Source organism: Lactuca virosa, chromosome 9 (assembly GCF_052849685.1).
Source record: "Lactuca virosa cultivar CGN04683 chromosome 9, Lactuca_virosa_CGN04683_v6, whole genome shotgun sequence".
Classification (NCBI taxonomy): domain Eukaryota; kingdom Viridiplantae; phylum Streptophyta; class Magnoliopsida; order Asterales; family Asteraceae; genus Lactuca; species Lactuca virosa.
The window spans coordinates 42,052,962-42,079,088 of record NC_136434.1 but is presented as its reverse complement, the minus strand read 5'-3'; the positions used below and the strand labels follow the sequence as shown (position 1 = coordinate 42,079,088).

At 37.4% G+C, this 26,127-nt stretch overlaps 1 long non-coding RNA gene across 2 annotated transcripts; it reads right to left on the bottom strand.

The window, feature by feature from the left end:
- Positions 1-11,621: 11,621 nt before the first annotated feature.
- LOC145135882 (uncharacterized) lies at positions 11,622-12,378 on the bottom strand. Of its 2 annotated transcripts, none has more exons than XR_013720107.1 (3): positions 12,325-12,378; positions 11,898-11,977; positions 11,622-11,648 (listed from the first exon to the last, which is right to left on the bottom strand). It is a non-coding gene; the product is annotated as an uncharacterized LOC145135882 (long non-coding RNA). The 2 variants fall into 2 exon arrangements; XR_013720106.1 differs by having other exon boundaries at positions 11,628-11,648; positions 11,877-11,977.
- Between the last annotated feature and the right edge of the window lie 13,749 nt (positions 12,379-26,127).

The window sequence follows — 26,127 nt, the reverse complement described above, 5'->3', positions numbered from 1 at the left end:
GTATCAAAATCCCTCAAAACGTATATTAGCATGAGGATGTGTACGATCACGCTTTCGCCTTACCCCCGATTATATGGTGTACCTGAAACCACGAAACCAACAACTGTAAGCCAAAGCTTAGTGAGTTCCCCCAAAGTACCACACACAAAAATACCTTTATAATGTATACACACTGGGCACACAACATAACACTGGATTGCCCTCCTGGCCCTCAACTTATGACTGGATTGCTCCCGAGCCCACAACATAAGTCTGGATTGCCCTCCTAGCCCTCAACTTATGACTGAATTGCTCTCAAGTTTGTTAGCTTACAACACAAAGCAGTAATACCTCAACCAAACCACACTATGTCAACATATGCAACAGATAAACAATAACCAACAAGTATAGGTAATCCTACAGATCTACCAGTCTACATATCAGTACAACATAGCGACATCGTATATACCAGGATACATAACACAACCTAGTAGGTTGGCATTGGTGTCTTCGACTCATGAGTAAAGTGAGAAAGACTCACCTCAAATTCTAGAAGATAGATGAAATCAACACTGCTCCAAATACCGACTCTACAGGTCACCTATCCGACAAACAGGGACCAAGCCTCAATCTACAACTCAAATTACTCCATTTAACCTAAAGTTAAACTTGGTCAAAGTCAACGGTCAAAAGTCAAAAGTCAACATCCAGCCAGATTACGCCATACGTAACAGCTCTACGCTATGCGTAGAGCCTAAGGTGGAAAAACCGGGGGAAATGGAGCTACACCATGCGTAAGGAAATTTATGCCACGCGTACTCCCCGAAATCCTAACTTAATCATTATGCTCTCAATATAGAAGGTTTAACCACCAAACTTCTAGATCTAAATTAGATGGACATCTTAATGGATAAAGTCTCTGACTTTATCTATTTGCATGCATACCAAGGGCACAAAATCAAAACCTAAGTCCAAAAAGTCACCCACTGCTCCATAACTCATGCATGGTTGAATGAGAGTGACCAAGCTCTCATTTTTATGACTTATCAAGCCTAAAACGTCTTGAAATGATATTTCAATGGTCTGGAGTAGCTCATACTCAAATACACCATGGCTATGTGGATAAAAAGCATGAAAACCTAAAGCAAAACTAGATCTAGCACATGAACACATCAAGGTGGGAACTTTATACCTCCTGGAGATGGTTGAGGGAATGAAACTTCTAAATCCAAACTGATTTGAGCTCCCAAGTGATCCCACCACCTTCTTCTTCCTTCAAAAGTGAACACAAAACACTCTCAAGTCTCAAAAATACACCAATAGGGATTAAGGTTTAATAGGGGCCGTTTGGGAGGATGGAGGTTGATGATGGAAGAGCCTCAAAGGAGTTAGAGCCTTTAAATTAGGCTCAAACCCCCCAAGATTAGGGTTTTGGTCATGGGCAGCTACGCATCGCGTAACATGGTCTACGCCACGTGTAGATCATTTACTCCCCAATAAATTGATTCCCTCTTACGCGCTGCATATGAGTTTATCCCACGCCCCGCGTAGGACCAAACCTTTCAAACACTAAAGCTTTTAAAAAAATAAGGAAGAAATTTACCTGGAAAAACCGAGTGTTACAAAAAATAACACAATCACTAAAAAGAAGATTCATGATCATTGCATCGCAAAAAGAAAAAATGAAATAATTCATATACTGATGTTCATATCATAATGACAATCATCTAATGTAAGAATGAGATTGCTTGGTAGCATCATTTTTTGATATGCCTTAGTCTAAAGAGCTCGTTTAGTACATATCCATAAATATGTATTTTTGACTGCGGCATAGCTATCTCGTAGTTTTCCAACTCATATCTTTCGTAGTTTTCCAACTCATATCTTTCGATGGCTTCAATAGGTGCTTGTGTTATGTTGCCAACAAATAAATCAACCAACTCTATTTAGCTTCACGTTTCTTTAGTTCTTTTATATCCTCACACATTATTAAAATATAAGTTCCATAACTTGTATCATATATCCATGAATTAGATGAAAAAACCTACACTACTATAAACATAGATTGGTAAGTGTATATATATATATATATATATATATATATATATATATATATATATATATATATATATATATATATATATATATATCTTACTTCCTCGATGATTCAACCTTGTTGTCTTTCAACCTAGAGAAGTATTTAGCACAATTCATCTTCTAGTGAGCAATTTTTTTTTCATATGGTAGCAGTAAACATCCTTTGCATGGATTTACTTTTTCTTTTTAAGTTTATGAACCTTTTTTTTCCTTCTTCCTTCGAAGGTGACCTCTTTCTTAACTAAGCAAAGAGTGTTTTGTTCAACAAATTGCATCATATACAACTATGGCATGAGATTCTCCCATTTATTCCGGAGCTTTTTTACTATACTTTTGAACCTTTTTCTTTAGCTATTTGATGATGAGAAAAGATACATATCCTCTATTTGTGATTCCATGGTCGATGCAAGAAATTATGAATGCAATGCTCTCGTATTGCTCATCAAACTTTCTAGTATGGGAATGGCTAAATAAACACCCCCATTTACTAGAAACACAACCTAAACTAAAAAAACACCCTAATAAAAAAAAGTCAACAATGCATTTTTACATTGAAGTTTGTAATTCACGTGCATTCTTTTTATTTTTATTTTCTTTACTTTTTATTTATATTTTCTTTTTGGAGTAATTAAAATATATATATATATATATATATATATATATATATATATATATATAAATTAAATATAAATGATTAATTATTTATTTTTAATTAATATAGATTAATAACGTATATATATTTGTATATTATTTAATAATTAAATATAAATGAATACATAAAAACAAAAATATGATGCAAAAAACAATAGCATTAGCAATCCTTCATGAATACATAAATGCATAATTCGAGAGAAAATTAATACCCTCTAACAATCCTCTATAGTTATAAAAGGTATTTCAGGATTGTAAGATTTCAGTTGTCTATAAAGTTCTAGACGTGACATGAACATAGTTTCCCATCCAGCTGCACATGGGGCTTTGTGGCGGATCCAGAAAGCTGAAGCGGGCAATCTTCTTCTAATTGTACCATCACATAATGATTACCATATACAAGTGAAATCGTAATAACGCGATGGTACAAAAATTCTTCCGGACCTTTCCAAACAGGGACCAAGCCGTCCCCCATCTGCCGGAGCACAGCAGCCGCCGACGACTTGATGCCACCGGAGAATCGCCGACATCAGACCTCCGACGAAGAGTCCATGCAACCAGAGCATCGCCACCACCATGAACCTCTCCCTATCTGTTTTTTCTTCGATCTGTCTCTTTCTACGTTTTCTCTTTTCCGGCACCGGAGATCTAGACGACGCCTCCGGCGGCGGTGATGCTCGCCGTCGGTCATGATTACCATAACTCGTTCCCTATCTCTCTCATTGATTGATCTGTCTCTATCTCTCTCTCTCTCTCTCTCTCTCTCGATGTTTTACACTTTTCCGACGGCGGTGCTGCTAGCCGTCGGTGATGATGACGGTGGTTGGACTTTAACAATCACAGTTATATTTTAAATCCTGAAATAATAACAAAGTTAGAAATTTTACCTAAACTGTATTAGATGGTTAGATTAATGTTAACCTATCTTTTTTATAATAAAACATAAGTTGTTATTAGTTAAATTGATATTAATGTAATCCCTTTATTATATATACAATTTACGAGACATAGCTTTTTATGTTTGAACTTTTTTAGGTACCCAATATAGCTATTAAATAGGGTGTTTTTTAAGAAAAAATAGTTTGACTTTCAAAATAGGGTGTATATGGGTTGTTTATTTAGCAGCTACCTAATAAAAACGTAATTTTATAAAGGGTAAGATTGACATCATTTATTTGTGCTCTACTGATTACACACACCAATAAGTTTTATTGGTAGATATCAATCATTAATTGCATCTCTATTCAACTCTTCGATTCTTATGGGGCTTTGGACAATAAAACAATGTTTGTTACATGTTTAGCCACATCATTGTCTCGTAATTAGGTTTGATCAGAGACTCGATTAGACTAGAGGGAGTGGAGTGCGGTAAGGATGACATGACGCCTATGTGGCATAGGAAACACCGCCCCCTCTATGCGGTTTGGGGAGCGCGGTTTGGGAGTGCGGCCATTCTTGGGAGCGCTCCTCTCTCTCTCTCTCTCTTCCTCCTTCTCTCTATCTCTCTCTTCTTTCTCTTTCCTCTCTCTATGGTATACCACTCCTTGAGTGTGGTAAGGGGGTGTGGTAAAATGAGGGAGTGTGACACCACTCCCTTCAGCCTTAAATCATCCAACTTGGAAAATGTGAATTATTGCCTAAAAATATAGGCTTCAATTATTCCTACCCTCTTTCCACTTAATCCTACCCCTAATAATTACATTTTACTTTTTTTCCTTAAATAACTAATGATTATGTTTTTTTTATTTTCTTTTAATATATACTAGTTTATTTATTTTTTCTTTTATTAATCTTGTTTTTTTATTTTATTTATTTACCTTTGTTTTTATGATTTAAAAATGGGTCCTACTTTGGACACACCACTCTACAAAACACCAACCTATATATTAGGTTTGCTTTTTAGGTGAATGATGGTAATTATCATCATATAATTATTATTGACTTTACTTTTTAAATCATCATCACAATATAATTATTATTTGACTAACTTTTATTATTATTTCATTATTACATAATCTATAAATCATTATTATTTAATAATTACATTTTTTACTAACTTAATTAATATTAATAAATTTATATTTATTTTTTATTAAGATAAAAAAATGACAATAATATAGTTTTTATAATATAATAACATATATAATATTATAAAAAAATAAATTATAAATAAATTTTCGTCAACCTAATATCATTGATATTATAAATAATATTATAAGAAATAAAATCCGAACAAATCTTCATCATTTTTTTTTAATTTTAAATATTACATACCAAAAATCCGAGACAAAAATAAACAACAACTAATCATCTATAGTCATAAAATATCTTTCCGTAGGTCTGAGTCGCTTATAAAATTCTAGACGCGACTTATACATAGTTTGCCATTCGGTTGCGGACGGGTCTTTGTGGCGGATCCATAATGCTGAAATAGGAGGCATCGGATACTCTCCTTCTAACTGTACCATCACATAGTGATTGATGTATACAAGTGCAAATGTAAGGACACAATGATTTTGAAACTCACTAGGACCTCTCCATAGAGGGAAAAAGGTTACAGGGTCCACTGTGGTAAAAAATTGGACAATCACACCAAACCTGTTGGCTATCAGGATACCTGTCTCAGGCATAAGCATATAGTGTTCTGGTGGTGCTGTCCTATCTGTCATGAAGAAAGACAATGAATCAAGTACTCCATTGCATCCAATGAAAACTCTAGAATAGTCTTCATATGACGTCAATAACTCGTCATACAATTGCTGGCGAATGAAAAGCCACTCATTTTCATCATACCCGAGACAAACAACTACCGATCGAAAACCACAATTTCCATCACCCCTTACATTTTGTATACGCGTGATGTATGGATGAAATATTGATGGAATTTCCTTCAACAATGAACTATGTTCCTTCACTGCTTTCTCTTTCGAGTCAAACCGGTACGACCATTGGCATGTTGGTTCCTCATTCAAGTCAAACTGGTACGAACATTGGTCTATTGGTTCCTCGTTCATGCCCATAAAGAATGAACTATGCCTAGCTGGTTCATCGTTTAAGTCAAAGAATGATGAATTATGCCTAGTCGGTTCATCGTTCAAGTCGAAGAATGATGAACTATGCCTAGTCGGTTCATCGTTCAAGTCGAAGAATGATGAAATATGCGTAGGTGGTTCCTGATTCAAGTCTGAACAACTGTATCGGTGAGGAGCTTTACTTTGATGGTGACCACGCTTCACTTTTGGGCGTCCACGATTATTTTTCTTAGCCGAAGGTTCATTGATCATAATTTTTGAAGGATCGATTATCTCTTCCATCTTTCTTATATAACTGTATTTGACATGATCTGGTTGATTGTTGAATTTTTCCTTCCACCTTTGCATATGATCATCAACATTAAGATTTCCATAATCCACAAATACACAAGGCTTAAAATCAAGCGTTCTCCAAAAAATATCAATTGAATCCAACGTAATAGGTGAACCTATAGTAAAAAAGTCAAAATGTTATAAACTGATTATACATATAAACCTTGTCAATTTAATACAATACATGTGACATACCTGCATCGGCATACATCGCAAGTTCGTGAGCGCATGGTAAACCAAAACATGTTCGTAGTTGATAACCACAATTCTCAGGAGTTGGGACAAATCCTTTTAACCGATGAAGCTCTTCCAAGATTTTATCCAAAGCATGCTCTGAAACATGATGTTGTAGTGAATTGAATATCTCATCCTTAAACTTTGGCTTACGAATGATTATGCTCCTTGTGAAACTCTCTTTGATAGCTGTGTCTTGTGACTGTACAACTGTTTCAATAACATATATGAATTTATCCAAATCACGTTTTCGAGATGCCAGGTGTTTTTTTAGCTTAGCGTGCTGGCTCTCAACTCTATTTCTTGTTGAATTTCCAAAATTGGTGCTTTTGTCGGTCCACAATGATACAAATTTGTCGGGATACTTCTCCAACCAAGTATTGTAAAGATACCCAAAAACAACTAAAATGTGAAGAAAAATCAAATTAGTATGATTGAATGAATAATAATTATTAAAGAAATTAAGAGTTTAGGATATATATTAATGATACCTGGATCTTTGGACAATAACGATTGAAGTTCTGCATACGCTTGCATGTATGCACTCGGTGTCGGAATTCGACTAATTTCTTCCACATTGGATGAAGAGAACCCCAAGTCTTATCTGATTTGATACGTTTCCTACAATGTTTTGTTATATTGTTGAATATATGCCACCTACAAAGTAAATGATTACTTTGTGGAAAAACATCTTCGCACGCCTTCATCAACGCCAAATCTCTATCTGTGACGATGACACGAGGACAAAAAGAATAGTTAATCGTCAGTTTCAAACAAGTCAATGCCCACACGTAGTTGCTTGTTTTTTCGCTATGCATGAATGCGAAAGCTATGGAAAACGTTAGTCTCGTAGAAGTGACACCAACAATCTCCAGAAAAGGAAGATTATACTTGTTTGTTTTGTATGTAGCATCCATCAACACCACATACGGAAATGCTTGCCACATCTATAATGATATTGGGTGCATAAAAAACAACTCCTCTAACTCGTTAGTGCTCTCATTTAAACGGTACTCATAATTATACCCTTTAGTATGCAAAATGTGCATGAGATTTTGTATCGGGCTTCTACCTTCTCGTTGAGATATCGTAAACTTATGGCGACAATTATATATAGTTTTCAGTGAAGACACGTTATTTTCATTTTGCCGCTTTATTGTTGACAAAATATCTAGCGGTTTAACATTCAGCTCTGTCAAATCATGTACCAAACGAGTCTCTTTATCCGACAATCGCATTGCAAATGAATGACCCTCCATATATATTGATGGTTCGTGATTGTGATCATCACGTACGACCTATAACTTCCAACCATCTTGTGCCTTCAAATACTTTGCTATCAATTCGAATGGACAATTAATTTTTTTTTGTTTCCGCATTTTTACTTCTGGGTATACCACTACAATCACAACAAAGAAATACTTTAGATTTGAATCCAAAAGTTGCTGCCTTCGATCGTTTAGTGAATGTAACATAACCTTGAGAACGCGCAATATTTTGTACCCAATTCTTCAAATCTTCAAGAGATCTAAAAACCTAAAAATTAAGAGTTAAAAAATCGATAAATATATCAAATAAATATACACATATAAATTACATATTAAAAATACATACTTCGTTGGTAGAAAATTCTGAAATCTTCGCCATTTTCTCCTGCAAAATTAAATAAGAATTTTTTTATTAAAAAATAATAAAAATTAATTAAAAACACAATTTTTTTTAAAAGAAAAATCTGATTTAATATTGAAAGTTTGAATAGGCTAACGTCTTATATTGTTTAGCCCAAAGTCTAATTTGTCTTAAGCCCAAAGTTTAATTTTTTTAGCCAAAAGCCCACGACAAATGCAACCCATATTTCCCACATAAATACATAAAACCCTAAATTTTATCCTCACATTCATCCAAGTTCCTCCAGGTTCCACCCTCTCTTGCAGCCACCGACGTCGCAGCCTTGCCGCCTCGCCGGACCATCGAGTCGCGGCCTCGCCGGACCACGAAGTCACCGCCTCGCTACCATCGATCGTTGTATTCTCTCTCACTCTCTCTTCACACGTTTTCCGATCGGACCAAATGGGTATTTCATTTTAAATCAAGTGAGAGTAAGAACATACCTGAGTATTTCCGGCCAACTACAGGCTCCGACGACGTTTTTTCCGATTATCAATGCACGTCCAACGACGCCTTTTCCATCCAAAACTGCTACGGCGACGTTTTCTCCGTCCAAAAATGCTCCGGCGAGGGTTTTCCGTCCAAAAATGCTGCCACAGTTTTTTTTTTTCCGGCGATGTATTTAAGTGGAGTTTTTTCTGTTGTGTATAATTTTTACTTCTGATTTGAACAGTAAATTAAATAGGATGATAATTTTTAATTTTTATGGTATTTTGTGCATTTGATTTGTGTATATCAATAAAATTTATTTTTCCAGTAAAATTAAATTTCTTCTTGAGCATAAACGAGAGTGAACGGACTTGCAGATCGTGATTTTTTGTTGAGGTTATTTTCTTTTTAGATTCGTTGACTTTAAAGCCCTACAAAATAAACATTTTAAGATAAAAAACAAAAAAAAATTAATTATCTAGGGTAATGAAAGTTGACTGTATTGGAAAAAATAAAAGCCAACGAAAGTTGACTGCATGGGAAAAGAAAAAAGAAAATGTCAGCACATAGACTTAGACTGGTGTGTAGTAGGTTTTCCATAGACTGATGTGTATAAAGAAATTCCCTTTAAAAATATATATATTTTTTTACATTTTGTTTGAAGACATTATTTAACATAAAAAAACATTGTTGACGTAATTATTATGTTTTTGTATTCCTGTTTCAAACGACGAATTTAAAAAAATATGACTTTTTTTTTTAAAAAAATATGACGTTTTATTTATTTGTATAACCAAAAAATCTTTAAACTTTTATCCTTTTTTATATAGTTAAAAAATCTTTAATTTTAATTGAACAAAAGATTTAAACAAAAAAATGTTTGACGTTTGAATATATTTTTAATGTTTTATTAGTTTATATTTATAAAAGACATAACTATGTGTATTTGTACATATTATTAAGTATACATATATATTTATTTCATATTTATATGTATACGATATGTATTTATGCGTATTCATACAATACAAACCATAATAATAATAAGACGGCGACAATAATAATAATAATAATAATAATAAATATTATTATTATTATTATGTTTATTATTATTATTCTTTATAGGTTATATGAAACGATTTGATTTAATTAAACAAAAAAGGGTTCCGATCCAGCTCAGTGGTAAAGTGTTTAAAGATAATATGTGTTGTTGCCCGGAGGTTCCGAGTTTGAATCTCCCTATGTGCACTCGGATTTTTGAAGTTTCCAGCTCACAAGCACGAAATACTATGCCTAGGTTTTTGTGGCGCGGAATACGATGTCTAGGTTTTTGTTATCTACCTAGAAAATAATAATTACAGGGGTAGGATTAAAAAATCTGAGATAGGTATAACAATACCCAAAAATATATCGTGGGGCGGCACACGGTTAGGTTTGGCCATATCCAACTTGTACCTACAGGTTGTTTCAAATATTGAGTTGTAAGCTTTAAATTTAACGTGTTGATTTTGTATAACCGTCATTTATAAAATTTAGTATTACAAATAAATTGCATGCATACAATAAATTTTTCAATAGGTTTTGATTAAAACAATTTTAAACTCTAAATCCATTTTAGATTTAATAACTTTTCAAAATAAATTACTTAAATTAAACACAAGGTTTACATGTTTTTAATAAAAACAAACACCACATGCATTTATTTCATGAGGCCATGGTGAAATAATTTAGGTTAAAAAGCTAAATGAAGAACTATTATATCACAATAAAGGACAAAAAAATTGAATCGCTAGTACGCCACCAGTGGAAAACTGCAGTATTGTAATCGTCATGCGCTGCCTAACAACTTCTGTTATCGTTGTTGTGCTTCCCCATAGCTCACCGGTGCTGTCACACTGAGTGTAGTGGTGGTTGTTGGGTTGTAGTGGTGGTTGTTGGGTTGTACTGCTGGTGGATCGAGTGCAACTATGGGTTAAACCTGCACAAAGGGAACGGTCTCAGACCGAACCCGAAAAAGATCGAGACCCACTACTAGAAAACTGGTGCAATAGCTACAGCACAATCCGTAGCTATTCCGTAGCTATAAGCGAATAGCTACGGAATTGCTACGGAAAAATGTCTGTAGCATAATGGCCCGTGGGAAAATTATAGCTACGGATTAGCTACGGAATCGCTACAGAATAGCTACGAAATTTTCCGTAGCTACCATAGCTACGGAATAGCTACGAAAATAAATAGCTACGGATTTCCTACAGAATAGCTACAGAATTAAATAGCTACGGAACCAAATGGCTACGGAATAGCTACGGAAGTGGATAGCTACGGAATAGTTACGAAAATAAATAGCTACGGAAATCTGTAGCTATTCCGTAGCTAACTTTGTTTTATTTAAAAAAAAATATATTTAAAATTTTAAAAATTTCCAATTTTTTGTCAAATACCACATTCAACTCACAATTGTCCCAAACTAGTAAAAGAAACAACATAAAAACGTGAATTTATTAGCATAGATGCACCAACATTTATATAATGTTATAATTAATATAATGTTCTAAAACGGGCTGTTATTCTACTTAACTCTTCTCTCACTGAAGAGGCTGCTGCTGAGGTACTTAGTCTTAATAGTTCGCGTTTAATCTTGACAGCTTTGGAATCTGCTTACATCAACTCGTCTGTTGAGAGAGTGCATTCCCTTCGTGATTCTCTGCGAAGCATTTCAAAAGGTATCAGTATATACCAATAAATGAAAAAGTATAATCTACAATAGATGTTACTATGATGTTTTATGATTGAAACATATATGAATTGTAGTAGTATAATATGTGAGATATTAAACACTATTATTATACAACTTGGACATATAATTAAAAGATTAAATAACATAATCATATATACAACCAATGGGAACATGCAAAGTTTCTGATATGTGCATATTATATATGTGCATATTATAGAATCCAAGAATATTAGTACTTGAAGTTTTTAATTTATTTAAGAGAATGTTAAGATATACCTCGTCTTTGATTCATAGAATGCTTGCTGCATGCTTTAATATATGTTAATATAAACCTGCAATAAATTTATAATAAAATTGCTTGGTAGATTGTAAAAAATAATAAACTATTGTAAAAAATAATGAACCATTGTATACTCACCTTCAAAATAAAAGAACATTAGTTTAGCACAAAGAAGCAGCTACAAAAACTCACGGGCTAAAGGAAGAACCTGCCAAAATAACAACCTACTTTTATTCATTGTTTATTAATTATTCATAGATTACTGTCATTCTACGGCATCAAAAATTTAATATCAGTTGGAATGCCCCTAATGACTACTTTTTCAAAACATATATACCCTAATTATTCTAAAGTTGTATTCAATAATGCCATGAACAAAAAAACCATGTAACATGCTAGCTAAAAAAGGATGTTAAACAAAGAGTCGTCAGTTTACCTTAATGTGTTCAAGACTTACCTAGTAGAGGAAGAATGGCCAAAGCTAACCGTTTAATTGAACTTCAAACATAGATTGTGTAGTGGTCAATAACAGAACATCTGTAACAAATAAAAAACAACTATTAGTAACAGAACATCAATTTTCTGCAATGGGATGGGCCAAGGAAAGACAACGAGGTGGTTTGCTCAGCTCTAAAAAATGAAAATTTTAACCAATGAATTAAGCTAAATTCAACAAAATTTTAACCTAATGAATTTAACCAAGCCATGATCAGCTTCACTAGTTACCAGAATTTTAATAAATTCAACCAAAATTTAACCTAAAACCTCAAATTCGACCTAAAATATAATCTAAAACCTCACATTCAACAAAGCAAATCAACATTATCAATGAATTAAGCATCTAAAGGTGTATACATGAAGTAATATAAAAAAAAGGGTTTTACCTATCTTGGGGAAGAAATCGAGCAAGGAGGCGGTGAGATTAGGAGGGCAGATGCACCGGTGAGATGGGGAGGGCAGATGGAGACGGCGACCAGGACTGCCGGTTGGAAAAACGGAGAAGGAGGGTCGACGAACGCAGATGCGTCTTCGTCGAACAAGGGGATGTGTTCGTCTGCGTCTTCGACTTCGTGTTCGTCTGCATCTTCGACTTCGTCTCCCTGCGTCGGCGATTGTTCTTCGCAGATGGAGGCAGCAAATCGACCGGACGAGCGGTGGTCGCGTTTGAGGAGCAGAGGACGGGAAAAATGGAGGAGACGGCGGAAAAGGGAGAAGAAAGGAGGAGAAGTCGGGAGCACTGGAGCAGGAAATCGCGTTTTTGCCCTAAGATGAAGCTTTATTAAAAGGAAAAAAAAAAGACGGGGCTAAAAAAAACTGGACTAAAAAAACTTGGGTGGGGTTCGAACTAGGGTTCCCCACATACAGTGTCACAAGCTTAACCATCCGGCCGGGCATGCCACATCCGAATGTAATAGCCCCTTAGTGATTCTTATACAATAACTATTTTTCCTTTAATCTATTATTATTATTATTATTATTATTATTATTATTATTATTATTATTATTATTATTATTTCTATTATTATTATTATTATTATTATTATTATTATTATTATTATTATTATTATTATTATTTCTATTATTATTATAATTATTATTGTTGGGCTTATAGTGTTGCGTCATGGGCTCGGTCCTTAGCCCAGTTTTGATTGCCGGTTTGGGCCTGTCCAACCGTGCATGTTTTCACTAGGCTTTAGTATTTAAGCTGCATGCATGCAGCCTTTGTAAAAACGCTTTTGATTATTATTCTGATTGAGGATTGTAAACCCTAGCTCGCCTCTATAGTGGAAGTTCTTCATAGAGCTCTGCTGAGGCGTGACTATATTTGAATCATAAGCATAACGTTGATTCTGTTCTGTGTTCTTAATATTATTGTGTTTGTTTTGTTTGATCTTCATCTTTTACCTGTGAAAGATCTAATCAATCTGAGATTTATTCTCTTCAATTGGTATCAGAGCAGGAGACTATGTAATTCATACACATCTCTTCTGTCGAAGAAGTTATTAGGGTTTTTCCACATTGATTGATATTAATCGAGCCGTCATTCCATATTGGTGTATCTCATTAATTGTCGATCTTTCTCTAACGATAAATTACAAGTCTGATCTTAAATAGGTTATCGATCAAACTTCATCACAATGTCCATGGATGATTCGCAAACCAATCCAATTAACATCTCCAACAGTATCGGATCAACGAGTAGGATTCCAATCTTGTACACTCAGGATTATGAGGTTTGGACGCATCACTTCGAAGATTATGTGATTGGCTCAGAAGATAATGGGTACTTGATCTGGGAAGCTATCACAGTTGGCCCGTTTGCTCATTCAAACACCTCAAGGATTGTCAAAACCCAAAAAGAGTACAATCAGCTTGTGAGTGATGTGAAAGACATTCCTCAAGACGAGAAAGAGAAGTTTAAATGTAACATTAAAGCCTTAAGAATGATTAGGTTTGCATTGCAGTCAGATACGTTTCGTTTGGTGAATTCTTGCACTACAGCTAAAGAGATATGGGACAGGCTAAAAGAATTGTATTCCACTGATGCAGATCTGGAACATTCGATTCAAACTCTTTTGCTTTATGAATTTGGTGATTTCAAACAGAATCCCGAAGAGAAACTGGTTCAGGCTTTTGATCGCTTTAATCATCTTTTAAGTAAGATGATAAAGCATGGGATCGAAAGGAAGGTTATTGAACAGAATGTCACATTCATGAACGGTCTAAGACCTGAATGGATGGCTGTCGTATCTACTGTTAAAGCACATGAACAGTTTAAATCGTATTCTCTGGCGAAACTGGTGGGAATTTTGAAATCCCATGAAAGTGCACTGTCTAAGGAAACGAATGTGGTTTCTAGCTTGGGTTCGTTAGCCCTTGTTTCTAAAGGAAAAAGTTCTGTTGAAGAAGAAGAGGAATTGGATCTTGCCGACTACGATCTAACCGGTGAAGAGTATGCCCTGATGGTGTCTAATCCTAGAAAGTTCATTAAAAGAAAGTTCCCAGCCAACAAGAACCGAAACTGGCAGGGAAGTTACAGCGCTGAAAAGGTTAAGGAGGAACCGAAGATAGCGTCGAAGTCAGAAGAGTCCAAGAAAGAAGTGAAAATTGGTGGAGACTCAGGATTTGATTGCCATTACTGTGGAGGCAAGAATCACTTTGCCAAGGACTGCATGCTGAAAAAGAGGGCAGAAAAGACGGATGATGATGATGAGGAAGCGAGCCTCATGAGACGACTGGAGGATATCAAGAAAAGAAAGTCTGCTGCTAACAATAAAACTATGAATGCTTTGATTATACAGGATACAGACTACCGTGATGAATTCAATGGCGTGGAAGTATGGTCCACAGACTCAGAGGACGAAGAAGTAAGAAAACCCACTCATGGCAAGGCGATGCTGGTAAAAGAAGAACACACTGCTGGAAGGTGTTTCATGGTGACCGAAGGTGTATCCCAGATGAGAGGATATACAACTGATGGAGGAATAGAAGGTGAGAAGGAGTGAGTGGACAGGTGTTTTGCTACGAAACCTGTTAGTACACAGATCAATGAATGTGATGAGTTGATCAAGAAGGTACAAAATATTCTTGCTTCTCTAAAAATACCTGTTACTAACTATGAAAAGGAACTGAATAGCTTAAAATCTAAATTTTCTAGTATAAGTAGTAGTCTTTCCCAAACCCGTGTCACAAACTCTAACCTGACTGATCAAATTAGCAGGGTATCGTCGAAGAGTGAGGAAAGGAGGATGTGGATTGAGCTGAAGGAAAAAGAGTTGATTAGGTCTAAGGATGAGTCGATTTATTTGCAAAGAGACAATCTTAAACTGTTAAAACAACGAAATGTGTTTTGTTTGATTGCTAAAAGACTTTATTTTAATATCACACAGTTGCATCTCGATTGTGAAATAGGAAAGAAGATACATCGCATGATTTTGCCCTTCCTTGAGTTAAAGGAGGATGAAATCGATGCTGAAGCTTACATCTGTGAAAGTGTTGTATCCTCTGATGAGATCTCACCTACATACAAAATCGGTCTTGACAAAATTGAATCCTACATAAAGTCCATGGACCATAAGGACATGCTCAAAAATCTGTTAGATGAGAATGATAGATTGAAGTTAAGAGCCGAAACTGTACAGAAATTTGACTCATTGAATGCCAAATTAAGTTCAGAAAATAAAATTAATGTTGAAAGTGCATCTGAACTTAATGAGGACGATGATCTGAGTGAAATCTCTATAGAGGATGTGGTGGACTGTTCTGAGTTTGTCAAGAGCGAACCTAAAACCCACAAAAATCTAATTTCTGAAAATTCAGTTGAATACGCTCGACTATCCAAAGACACGACCAAAGTCCTTAAAGAAAAATCGGTTGTGTATCAAAAGGTACAATCCACTCCAAATCAAGTATACAAGGTTAATGGAGTAACTCAGCAACAAACAGCCGAACTGACGGCGATAGTAGCAGAAGATAATGCTGACGGATGTGATGAATTCTTCTGGTCAGCACCTATTGACAATGCTGATGAAACAGTAGGTCTGTCACAGAAGACCACATGGAGAGTGAGAGGCAGATATATAGCCAAACCACTTAATGATCCTACTCGTTTTGATGAGCCGAGCACAAGTGGGACTAAAAAGTCTTCAGATGAGCAAGTGGTTATTTCAAGCGAAACCAATTCACCTAGGTGCAATGTTAATACTCAAAGTTCTGAGAAAAAGGCTAACATTCACAGAAACCGAAAACAGGTGAGAGAAAGAAAGCATCAAAGAAATGTGAGGTACAAGAAAAACCTTACCGAAAGGAAGCAATTCTGGAGATCTCAAAATCCTAATTATGTTCACTATGAAAAACCTTCAAAACAAAAGGAGATAAGGAACCAAAAGGAAAGCTTAGGTTCGCAGCAAGAAAGGAACCGAAAGGGTAGTTTCGGTCCCTCAACTGAAATGAACCAAAAGGGTAGTTTCGGTCCCTCGACTGAAAGGAACCGAAAGAGAGGTTTCGGTCCTCAACCCAACATTAACCGAAAGAGTGGTTTCGGTCCTCAACCCAACATCAACCGAAAGAGCGGTTTCGGTCCTCAACCCAACATCAACAGAAAGAGAGGTTTCGGTCCTCAAACCTACAAGTTCAATCAAACGAACAGAAGATCCAATGTCGCTTCTAAACCTAACTCTTCTCATTCCAATTCTTATTCTTCCAAAGATTTAAAGGGGAAAGGAAAGCTCTTTCCAGAAGATAACAGACGTCCAAAAGAGTTCCAAAAGAATGCAGACGTCAACACTTCAAATCCTACGTCTATCGAATCTAAGTCAAATAAAATTAAAGTTTTCACTATAAAAAGAAAAGACGAAACAACTTTAATTAAACGTACTTATTTGGTTGATATCTCTCTTACTATTCCCTCTCCTGTAAAAGGCTCACAAGGACCCAAGAAACTTTGGGTTCCTAAATCTGCTTAATTTCTGCAGGTTATGCGTGACGATCAGTTTGACAAAGAATGGTATATTGATAGTGGCTGCTCGCGTCACATGACAGGAAGGAAGGAAGAACTGAGGGAATTTAGGTCTCTCAAGGATGGTGGTATTGTAAAGTATGGCAACAACTCGTTTAGAACTATCAAAGGCTATGGAATGATTACGAATTGTGATTTCTCAATCAGAAAGGTCGCGTATGGTGAAGGGCTCCAACACAATCTTATCAGCGTATCTCAGCTGGTAGTTGGAACTGGATTGAAGGTATCGTTTGATGATGAAGGCTCAAAAATCGTTGAGAAGAAATCAAATAACATTCTACTGAAATCGAAGCGAAAGGGGGAAATGTACCCTTTGAACCTCAACCCAATTCGAGGTAAACCAGCAATTTGCTTACTCACGAAGGCTCATTCAGATGAAAGCTGGTTATGGCATCGACGACTCTCTCATCTTAATTTCAAGGATATCAACAAGCTGGTTTTAGGAGATCATGTTCGAGGTCTTCCAGTTCTCAAATTCGACAAAGGACATCTATGCGCAGCCTGTGAAATGGGAAAGCAGAGTAGACAAAGTCATCTCTCCATTATCAATACAAAGGTGATAGAACCATTGGAGCTATTACACATCGATTTGTGTGGTCCCTCTTCCATTGAAAGCATTGGTGGAAACAAGTACATTCTGGTTATCGTCGACGACTTCTCTCGCTTCACATGGGTATTTTTCTTGAAGCAAAAATCTGAGGCTACTCCAAGGCTCAAGCTCTTCATAAAGTAGGTTGAAATTTAACTAAGGAAAGTTGTTCGTAACGTAAGAAGCGACAACGACTTGGAATTCAAAAACAAAGATTTCAAAGATTTTCTTGCTGAGAAGGGAACAACTCATAATTTTTCAGCCCCATATACTCCACAGCAGAATGGAATCGTCGAAAGGTGAAACCGATCTCTGTGCGAAGCAGCTCGCACTATGCTCAGCTTCGCTTCATTGCCTCTGTATTTCTGGGCTGATGCTATAGCTGCCGCTTGTTACACTCAGAACAGATCATATCTAAACAAGCGATTCTCCCACACTCCTTACGAGATCTTGAACAATCGCAAACTGAACGTGAAATTCTTCCATGTGTTTGGTTCAAGGTGCTTCGTCTTCAACTCTAAAGAGAAGCGAAATAAGTTCGATGCTAACGCTGATGAAGGAATATTCTTAGGTTACTCCCTGAATTCTAAGGCATATAGGGTTTTAAACAAGCGCTCTAAGAAGATTGAAGAAACATACTATGTCACTTTTGACAATAGATATGTCAAGAAGATGAAAGCAACCGAAGGTACAACTCAGGAAATCTTTCCAAAGACTGGTCAAGTAACAGCCCCTATTTCAAATCTTTTCGAGCAATATATGCTTCTTTTTGATGAGCCTCCAACGGCAATTCATTCTGAATTAATGGCGAAAGATAACAAGGTTGACAGTCTAAAGCAAATCATCGATGATGCTGCTCAAAAGATGGCTGCTGATCAACCTAAAGCAACCGAGAGGCCAGTCGAAGGTGAACCTTCAAATGACCGTCTTTCTGTCCAGGGGGAGGGTCCGACTCCCAACACGATCAAGGTCCTTCATTACAGGGGGAGAATTCAACGTCACAATCATCTGGCTCAACCGAAAGTCCAAACGAAGGGGAACATTCTGATCCAGAATTAGTGTCATCATTCGAGGGGGAGAGTACACATGTCAATTATGATGATACTCTATCAGAATTGGAAGAAGAAATAAATGCAGAATTGGATCCCTCTTGTGATCCAAACTATCCACCGCTTATTAAATGGACCAAAGATCATCCTCATAGTCAAATTATTGGAGAATCTTCAGAAACAGTGTTAACTCGATCACAGATCAAAGCGAAACAAGCTGCACTCTTTTCTCAAGTAGAGTTTTGCATGTTCAACTCCTTTGTTTCCAAAGTTGAACCGAAGACTGTTAATTCGGCACTTGATCATTCTGACTGCGTTCAGGCCATGCAAGATGAGCTGAATGAGTTTGAAAGGAACAAAGTATGGCGTCTTATTCCAACTCCAAAGGATGCTTCGGTTGTCGGTCTCAAATGGGTATTCAGAAACAAGATGGATAAGGAAGGGAACGTAATTCGTAACAAAGCTCGCTTAGTGGTGAAAGGCTATTGTCAAGAAGAAGGTATCGATTATGAAGAGACTTTCGCTCCAGTTGCAAGATTAGAGTCCGTTCGTATCTTTCTTGCCTATGCTGCACACAAAAACTTTGAAGTCTATCAGATGGACGTCAAGTGTGCTTTTCTCAACGGCGAACTTGAAGAAACGGTGTACGTTGAGCAACCGCCAGGCTTCGTAAACGAGGAGCATCCATATCACTGTTATATTCTTGACAAAGCGGTATATGGCCTAAAACAGGCTCCCAGAGCATGGTATGAAACTCTCACTCAATTTCTAAAAATGTCTAAATTCAAACAAGGTTCGGTTGACCCAACCTTCTTTCGTAAGAGAGAAGGTAACCACCTTTTGATAGTCCAAATTTACGTTGATGATATCATCTTCGGCTCCACGAATCCCAGCTTAACAGCTGAATTCAGGAAGTTGATGGAAACTAAATTTGAGATGAGCTCAATGGGTCCAATTAACTTTTTCCTTGGCTTAAACATTAGACAGGGACCCGAAGGCATTTTTATTAATCAGGAGGCATACACCAAGACACTACTTGCTAAGTTTGGTATGATGGGAGATTCTAGAGTTAAAGTTCCAATGGCTTTTGGGACAAAGCTTACACCTTCATTAGAGAAACCAGCCGCTGACATGACGCTTTATCGACAAATGATTGGCTCACTTATGTATCTCACAGCCAGTAGGCCTGACATCATGTTCTCAGTTTGCTATTGTGCCAGATTCCAAGCTAACCCACGCGAACCTCATTTGCAAGCTGTGAAAAACATCTTTCGCTATCTGAAGCGAACCTCCTCTCTCGGTCTGTGGTATCCAGCCAACTCAGGATTCTTTGTTCAAGCGTTCTCATATGCTGACTTAGGTGGCTGTGGATTAGATCGTAAAAGCACCAGTGGAGGATGCCAATTTCTAGACGGTAAATTGGTTAGTTGGCAATCGAAGAAACAAACATGTGTTTCTCTTTCCACTGCAGAAGCTGAATACATCGCTGCAGCATCATGCACATCTCAAGTTGTATGGATACAAAGTCAGCTTAGAGATTATGGGCTGAACATGAAGAAAATCCCACTATATTGCGACTCTGACAGTGCAATTAGAATCTGTCACAACCCAGTGCAACATTCAAAGACTAAACATATCGTACTGAGGTATCACTTCATCAAAGATCACGTGGAAGATGGCAATGTAGAAATTCACTTCGTAAGGACAACTGATCAACTGGCAGATATATTCACTAAGGCTCTTCCTGAAGCAAGCTTCAACAAGATTTTGCAAGGCCTAGGAATGATGGAATCAGAATCAGTACCAAAATCGCCTTCGCTTCAATAAAGGTAAGAAGCGAAATAGAGTGAACCGAAATGAACCGAGTGTTCGGTCTATTTCGGGTTCGGTCTATTTCGGGTTCGGCTCGACCATGAACTGAAATGAACCGAGCGTTCGGTCTATTTCGGGTTCGGTCTATTTCGGGTTTGGTCTATCTGAACTCGTTCGCTTCTTTTTCATTTCAAGGCGTTTTCATTGTATTCTTTTGTATACTATTTTAAAATCCAAAAATATTGTTTTTTTTTTCATAAAATCCAAAAATATTGTTTTTTTTCTTTCGTTTTAATTAAAATTTTCACAAAATACAAAAATATTTTTTTGATGCTTTCTCTTGTATAAATGTTACTCTCACTGATAAGGCTCCAACAGGTATTAATCTCAACTGTGTACTAGTTAAGTGTCCCTAGAAGCATGCTGTTGTATGTTGACCAAAGCCTCGAACGATTCTGAGTAAAGCCTTAATGACTTGATACATACAAATCTTGTCTCACCAATCCGGCTATCACATTTACTCTAATCATGCGCTGCCATACTCTTCTCAAATTGAGTTAAGAGTTTTTCTGCTTTCTCAATCTGTTCTAGCAGAGGCACTTTCGGTTCTATTACCCACCTTATTTTTCTCCATCACTGATTCGTTTCACATATTGTAACCCTTAAGACTCTCAGCAATAACCACTGAGGTTTATGGTTATACAAAATCTGTGTTAATGATCTTAGTTTCGTGTCACTACGTACTAAGTGAAACCCACCATTCAATACCATTAACGAATTGACGGTACATGACCTATATATTATAAATGAAATCTCTTTTATTTTGAGTGATTCTTCTGAAAAATTCTATTACCAAGAATCTTTCTTCCCCAAGGATCCAGTTATTTTTTTGAGATTTCCGACTATAATTTTCACCAAGTCACTGAATATGTTTCCTACCTACTTGTTTAAAAGGCTACATTGGCCCCACAAGTACTTCATTCTGTTTCGGTCTTATATCAAGTCTCGAATTCATGAATTGAAGCGACGATCACCCGTTATAAGCTTTAAATTTAAAAGATGCCTTTCAATAATTCTTAACAAGTATTTGATCGTTATTTAATGGGAAGCCACACAAGCACTTTAATGTCTCTCTTGACTTTGAAGGAAGAGATTCATGCCCAGAATCAGTTGCTTTATGTCTTTTTAAGACATCACCACTTATCACAAAAAGTTTGCTTTATTTCTTTATTATTTACACTCTATGCACGAAAATCTTTTGATTTTCCAAAATCTGGTTCTATTCATGGTGCTCTAATTATTCTGGCTTCGTTTCATCAAGTATTTCAATGCTCGATAAAGTTAAAAGGCAATGACGATTCATGTGAAATATGGGGTGACGATTGGGATAACGTTAAGGCTGACTCCGCATTATCCAATCGTTTCGACGGTTTGAAAAAGCACTTTTTATGGACTGGCGTGTAAAAAGGAAACGTCCTTTCTCTTTCCTGCGTCATCATCGGGTATGCCAATTGTTCATCCGTCAAATCAGGGTCGTTTCAAATAAATCCAAAATATCAGCCGGATTTGTCTCTCTCCTACTTGTACGTATAAAAGGTTTTGGCACGCTGATCTTTCACCTTTTATCACCTCCAAAACTCTCTCAAAAAACAAAGGCGATTCATCTTACTGTTCATCTTCTTCTCCAAGCTTCTACAATGGCAGAATCATCATCTGTTCAAGAAACTTCTGCACGCTCCACTCTTCTTGCCATCAAGCCTAATCAGAACCTACTGATCAATCTCTCTCCTTTTCTGTATGATACGTACATGTATCAAGTGGTGGAATGTCTGAAGTATTCCCCACTCGCCAAAGCCCTAACAACCGTTGAAGTTGTTCCGATGTCTTGTCTCTCTCAATTCTACTCATCTGCAACATATGACAAAGGGGCAGACAAAATTTTCTTCGATATTCTCAATCAAAAGGCTTCAATCTCAGAGAATCGTTTCTGTACTCTTCTAGAGCTTGCAAACGAAGAGTCCATGGTGAACCCTGATTCTATTACCACTGGCCAACTCTTCTCAATGTTCTACAACATGGGTTACACTGAAACCCTAACAACTGTGACAAGGTTCAAAAAGTCCTGCCTTCCTCCTCCATGGAATGGCCTCTTCACACTGCTCTTCAAAGGACTTTCTGAAAGAAGTGCTGGTTCCGATGGTGCAAGTAAGTTCTTCATGACTATTCTTTATGGGGTGTATCACGGTCTCAATCTAGACTTTGGCACGGTTTTATGGCATCAACTTATTCAAAGTTTATCATCTTCATCCCGGAACACTGAGATTTCCTGTGCTCGTTTTTGGACTGTTGTTACTCAGTGGATCATGGATCGGTTTCATGTTCCGATTATGGCAGACTCCATGCTTTCTACCATTACCACTTTTCACACTACCAACATCATCATTACTCATGCCTCAAAATTCATTTTCATTGGCTCCATTCCTGAGTCGATGTATGCTTCTGTGCCTCCTACAAGCAAAATTATTCAGGAGTACAAGAAGCTTCCCTCCTCTGGTCCAAGGGAACTCACGGCCGAAATGATAACATCAATCGAAGAAGCAGACATGCCTGCGAAAAGAGGCAAAAAGCCAGAAGTGAAAAAGGGGGATAAGGGGGGCCAAGTCTCCAAAGTTCAAACCCTTCGGAAGCGAAAGTTGGAAAAAGTAGCTCCAGCCCAGCCGAAAGCGAAGAAAGTTAAGAAACCTGCTCGCCGGTTAATTCTCCAATCATCCAGTGATTCTGATTCAGAGTATGTTCCTCCTACTCAACCACCAACTCCACCAAGTGAATCTGAAGGTGAGAGTTCAAAGGATGAGGTTTCGGTTCGTGGTAATACTCCACCACGTTCGCCCACACCAGAGGTACTCTTTCGGTCCCATGCTCCCTCTCCTCCACCAGTTTCGGTACCTATCTCCATCCCTCCCATTTTTCCTGTGATTACATCTCAACCTTCCTCCACTATTCCCATTCCTACACCTATCTTCACCGATTCCACTACTACCACCACTACTGGAGTTCGAACCAACGTATCTGCTACGGGGGCTCGTTCTTCAGCACCTGAAACTACATTCACAACCGAACCCCCTGTTACCACCGAACCTCCACTAACAACCGAACCTCAATCACCAACACCATCTACTGACACCACCCCAGTTCTAGGCGGTGAGGACTTGGAATTTGATTCCACTTATTTTAGTCCTTACCGTGTACAAAGTGATGAAGACGACGATGAACCTGTTACCAAGCGTCATCTCAAAGCAGTCAACAACAAACTTGATCAGCTGCTTTCCTCCTCTTCCTCTGGGGCTTATTCAGATGCTGCTCTCAAGGCATTGTTATCCTTAGTGGTTCAAGAACAAAGTGCCTCCCTTACCGCTGCAGCTAAAGCTATTGACGCATCCACTTCCCAATGCCAGAAAGCCTCCCTTGCTGTTGAGGCTTCCACCAAAGAATGCAAAGATGCGACCGAAAAAGTCGAAAAACTAATTTCTGAAGCTCAATTATTCTTAGATTCTTTTCAGGCTGCTGCTCAAAAGAACGCCAAAACAGTCAATGACTCGGTTGCGACTCTCCAGAGTTCTCTTGAAACCGAAAGGGCTAATCTTGAGGGTGCTCGAAAGGCCATTGAAAGTGCTAACACACGTCTTCATTCACAGGTGAATGAGCGTCTAACTCAGTTGGAAACAGAACTTGCTGTGGAAAATCGCATCATGGATGAACTCGACAAGCGAACCTCAAGCTTCGCACTGCCACAGCTGAACTCAACGATTTGAAGTCTGAGAGGGAGGTAATACGAAGCTCAGTTGGTGACGTTCATTCCATTTTGCTTCACATTATTGAAGCCTATGATCCCATTCTCTCCATTACTATCCGAAGACACTTGGCTGAGAAACTTAGGCCAGCACTGGACATCCTAAGTCGTATTGAGGGTGTTTCGGTGACCCCTGTTCAGCCGAAACAAGGGGGAGAAGAAGGGAAAGAAAAGGAAAAGGAAAAGGAAAAGGACCAAACTCAACCTCCTCCCGAACCTAAGTCAACTGCTGCACCGAAGGATAATGTAGCTTCGGGCAGCAAAAGGGATAAAAAGAAGAAGAAAATTGGAGAAGATGACGAAATTGATGATGATGACATTGAAGATAATTTTCAAGCAGATCCCTCTAATCCTTTTCAGAAAACAAAGACATCTGATAAAGAGCTTGAAGAAAAGCTTAGGAAGGAATCGCTTGAGCTTGAAAAAGAGCTGAAAGAAAAAGAGCTCCTGTAAAAGAAGAAGTCCATTTTTCCTGAGTGGACTCTTGATTCGCTCCAAAGGTGTGCTATTGACGAACCAAGTACACTTTGGCTTGAGCCTGTGATGTCGTTTGGGCTTGAAAACTCCAAGGATGTACAGTTTGACATGCCTATCACGTGAAAGGCATTCATTTTTCACTGCTTCAACTCTACTGTGCCTATTCCCTCTCCAGACCCGAAGGTTGATCGGGATCTTTTGGAGTTCTATCTGGAATTTGCTCAACCACAGTACCTGACATGGAGCTTACAGAAAATTACTACTGTCAAGGTGTTGAAGCCTTACTCAGCAGGGAAGTTTGCTAATGTGAAATTCAAAGTGACTCGAGGCTCTGAAGGCTCAGTTCACAACTTTTCCCTGGCTGATCTACCGAACCTTAACCCACACGACTGGATACTCCTCAACAACATTTTGCTGTCCAATCCTCAGGAGTATCAGCTGATCATAGACCATATCAAGCGAATTCTTGTATGCTACATTCACGAAGTAGCGAAAATGGACCAAGAGGTCGCCTCTGCCATTCACAAGCGTCCAACGATAAAACCTTCTGGTAGAATGGGCGATGTAAATGTTATGGTCAAGGGTAGAATTGATCCCCAGTCTCACACAGTGATGTTCCTCAGAGGCGAAAAGCAAAAGTGTATCTTCGCTCTGTGTGATAAGCACTTATTCTCAACTGCTTGCTTGGAGCATATTTTGGAGATTATCCACAAGTGCAATCAGAATTCTGCAACCGACAAGAAGCTGTTTACTGACATGCTACGATGGTACATTCAGTTTCGGCAAACACTTCTTGCAATCATCCCTCGGTTGTTCAAGGTTGTCAAGACTGGGAAGCCTACTCAAAGAAAATGATCTCTCGCCTCATTTGACGCAAAGGGGGAGATTGTTGGGCTTATAGTGTTGCGTCATGGGCTCGGTCCTTAGCCCAGTTTTGATTGTCGGTTTGGGCCTGTCCAACCGTGCATGTTTTCACTAGGGTTTAGTATTTAAGCTGCATGCACGCAGCCTTTGTAAAAACGCTTTTGATTATTATTCTGATTGAGGATTGTAAACCCTAGCTCGCCTCTACAGTGGAAGTTCTTCATAGAGCTCTGCTGAGGCGTGACTATATTTGAATCATAAGCATAACGTTGATTCTGTTCTGTGTTCTTAATATTATTGTGTTTGTTTTGTTTGATCTTCATCTTTTACCTGTGAAAGATCTAATCGATCTGAGATTTATTCTCTTCAATTATTATTATTATTTCCATTATTCTTATTATTATTATTTCCATTATTATTATTATTATTATTATTATTATTATTATTATTATTATTATTATTATTTCTATTATTATTATTATTATTATTATTATTTCTATTATTATTATTATTATTATTATTATTATT